This window comes from Halichoerus grypus, chromosome 2, assembly GCF_964656455.1.
Source record: "Halichoerus grypus chromosome 2, mHalGry1.hap1.1, whole genome shotgun sequence".
Taxonomy (NCBI): Eukaryota; Metazoa; Chordata; class Mammalia; order Carnivora; family Phocidae; genus Halichoerus; species Halichoerus grypus.
Window position 1 is genome coordinate 18996730 of NC_135713.1, and position 3511 is coordinate 19000240.

Genomic DNA, 3511 nt, shown 5'->3' on the forward strand with positions numbered 1-3511 from the left:
ACCCTGAGATCATGACCCGAGCCAAAATCAAGAGTCAGACACTTAAGGACTAAGCCGCCCAGGCGTCCCAGTTATTTTTTTAAATCACAAGAGTTTTAAACTATGAGATCTATAATTGATCACATAATTACCCCATTAACCCACTTACTCATATACTCTCAAGTGTAACAAAGGCAAACCTCTAAGTAAACAGAATATACATTTTTAAAACAAAATAATATAACTGACAAGATGTCAAATCTGTTTTATATAAGCAATCAAGTCTTCGCCTTGGCCTGACCTGAACCTGTGGTCTGCCATGTCCACTCTTCATGTCTTCCTTGCTCTGCCTGCCCACAGGATGGTGCACAAGCAGATCTGTTATCCGGACAAGTACTTCCACAAGTACTACAAGCACCGGCATGTAACCCAGAGAACTTTCCAAACAAGTACCAACAACCCATCTGATGTCTGAAGAGGATTGGAGGAGACTTGGTGTCCAACAGAGTCTAGGCTGTGTTCATTACATGACTCATGAGCCAGAACCATATATTCTTCTCTTTAGACCACCTTTTCCAAAAGATCAACAAAAATGAAGTATAAAATCTGGGGATCATCAATTAAATATTTTTTTCAGAAAAACAATGTATTTGTGTATATAAGGTAGTATTCAGTGAATACTTGAAAAATATACAAATAATTCATCCATACCTGTGCAAGAGCTTTATTTTTCACAACAACAGAGCACAGCTGAATGCGACTGCAAGTAGGTTACTGTAAGATGCTTAAGATAAAATTTTTGTAGTCAGTTTTTCTCTTAATGTAAGTGCCTGTTTGGCTTTGCCTGTTACTTTTGTTAAATAAAGTTTGTATGTTGTGTTTATAAAAAGAAATCTGTTTTGTATAACTAGAATTGTGTAAGATGCCTTCAAATAGTTGTTTTGCCAAAAGTCATGTTTTAGCAGACTGTCATTATAAATATATATGTAATAAAAACCATTTTATTTACATATACATAATAAAACTGAATTCACTGACTGCATTTGTTTAAAGCTGAAGACATTTCAAAGTTTTTAATTTTTTATTTATGAATTTGGGGGGTGGAAATCAACATCTAATATAAATTCACTAGAGTAAATTAAGTCAAATACCTAGGACTCAAAACTTTAGAGTAGCATCAATCAATCAATCCAGACCCTGGATTGATTGCAAAAACCTTTTTTTTATACTTATAAGCTATAAAACAGTTGCAAAACACACTAACTGAAGTATATATTTAAGAAAAAGAAAGTCAACATTGACTACAGAAAACTGTTTCATTTGCATTACACTCCAGAGCTAAATATTTGTTCTGAGTTACCCACACATTACGGAAGAAAGGGAAAGGCACAGAACTTGAGATAAATAGCTTTAAAAAAAAAGGTATCCGAAGAGGTAAGAAAAGTCTGCTAAGTCTACCTCTCCATCCGAAAATTAATTTGAATTGAGGCTAGAACAGTAGGGATATGGTATAGAGGTCCATAAGCTGTGCCCAAAGGATGGATACCCATTTCACCCTGCAACTGGGAACCTGAATCTTTGATCAGCTATGAGTTGGAGGAATGAAACACATACTTCTCTTCTGAGATGTTGAGAAGTGGAGACACTGTCTTCTAACTAGTGTCCTACTGACTTCATCTGGAGGCAAAAGCAAATCTTTATTGAAGGGAGGTTTCCCTAGTATAGATGTGTAAGAGTTGCAAATATTCAAATCAAAGTGTGGATTTACAAAGTTCACCAGGCATAAGATAAGGCAATCCACTATAAGTGAAATATGGCTAGAGATGGAAATAATATATTTAAAATACCAAAGCCTGAGTGAATTAAAGTTATGATATAAAGACTATAAAGGACATACACATGAAAATTTTGAAGAAATAAAAGAAGAAATAAAAAATATTCCTTCAAAAAGATTATCAGGAATTAGCTCTCTTAAAATGGATTTTCTATATGTAAAGTATGTAATTCAATATATTAGTTAAACAGCATATTAAAATGAACTAAAACAGAAAAGCGCAAAACAAATTAAATGTATTCAAAGATAACTGAGTGTCAAAGGCATAGAGATACAGAAGGTGAAATAAATATTAAGATATATGAAGGATAAATTGAGATTTAATGTATATCATCAGCATCTCAGATGTAGAGAATAGAAGGAATGGAAATAGAACAATATTTTAAAAGATAATGTTTGGCGGCCGCCTGGTTGGCTCAGTCATTAAGCGTTTGCCTTCGGCTCAGGTCATGATCCCAGTGGGATTGAGCCCCTCATCGGGCTCCCTGCTCCACGGGAAGCCTGCTTCTCCCTCTCCCACTCCCCTTGCTTGTGTTCCTGCTCTTGCTATCTCTTTCTCTGTCAAATAAATAAAATCTTAAAAAAAAAAAGATAATGTTTGGGTTTTATGTTATATCTGAAACAGGATTAACAAAATGGAACTCAAGCCTGAACACACCGTATGAAATTATAAATCACCAAAGACAAAAACAAATATTTAACACAGCCACAAAGAGAGAGATTATGTGAAAGGAGTAAAACTTAAAACTGTAGCAAGGACAGATGACCCAAACAGGGGAATACTGTCATCAAACTGTTGAGAGAAAATAAGTAGTAATCTAGAATATGTACCCTAATATTTTCCTTTTAATCTCTGGGTTTAGTCACACTTCATGCTCTGGGTTCCTGGAAGGTTTTGGTGAGCATCAACCAGCTCTCTTGGGCTCTACCTTTACTTTGTTTCAGCCCTTGGGGGTCTTCAACAGGGGGTCAGAGGATGGAGGCATGGAAGCCCTTAGGTTTTCTCTCTATGGGTTCGTAGTTGATGGAGCTCCTTCTTTCAAAGTCCTCAAATCATTTGCATTGGTCTTTTCCTACAGCTATAACTCTTCCTGGTTCTAGTTTCCTGCCTCATCAACTCTTCAGGCCTTAAGGTAGAAACTTCACCCTGATGTTTCCAGCCCTGGAAGGCTTCATTATACCTAGCTGATTTTCATTATCTGATCACACCTTGGTACATAGTCTGTTCTGCATTATTCCATTTGAGTATTCATTTTGTTTCTATCAAAACACCCAAAATAATATTATAAGATTTAAATAGCAATACATAGTGATAACAGAGTTTACTGCTAGAAGATTTAATAAGGGAATATCTAGAGGAAAAATCTCAGTAAGAAGGAAAAATGTAAATAATATTAAATAAAGAGTTATAGGGGGGCAGGGTGGCACAGTTGGTTAAGCGACCAATTCTTGGTTTTAGCTCAGGTCATGATCTAAGGGACATGGGGCTCCCCACTCAGCACAGAGGCTGCTTGATATTCTCTGCCCCTTTCCCTTTGCTCTTGCCTCTTATGCTCTCTCTCTCTCTCTCAAATAAATATTTTTTAAAAAGCTATATACAAATTCTTTAGAAATTTTTTGTAAATCCTCTAAATAAAGTCTAGTATCTGTAACAAAATAATAACAATACTAATAAGAACATTCAATATTCTATGAGGA

At 35.5% G+C, this 3511-nt stretch overlaps 1 pseudogene; it reads left to right on the top strand.

Moving 5' to 3' along the window:
- Positions 1-340: 340 nt before the first annotated feature.
- On the top strand, positions 341-575 carry LOC118544813 (cyclin-dependent kinases regulatory subunit 2 pseudogene; annotated as a pseudogene).
- Positions 576-3511: the final 2936 nt, after the last annotated feature.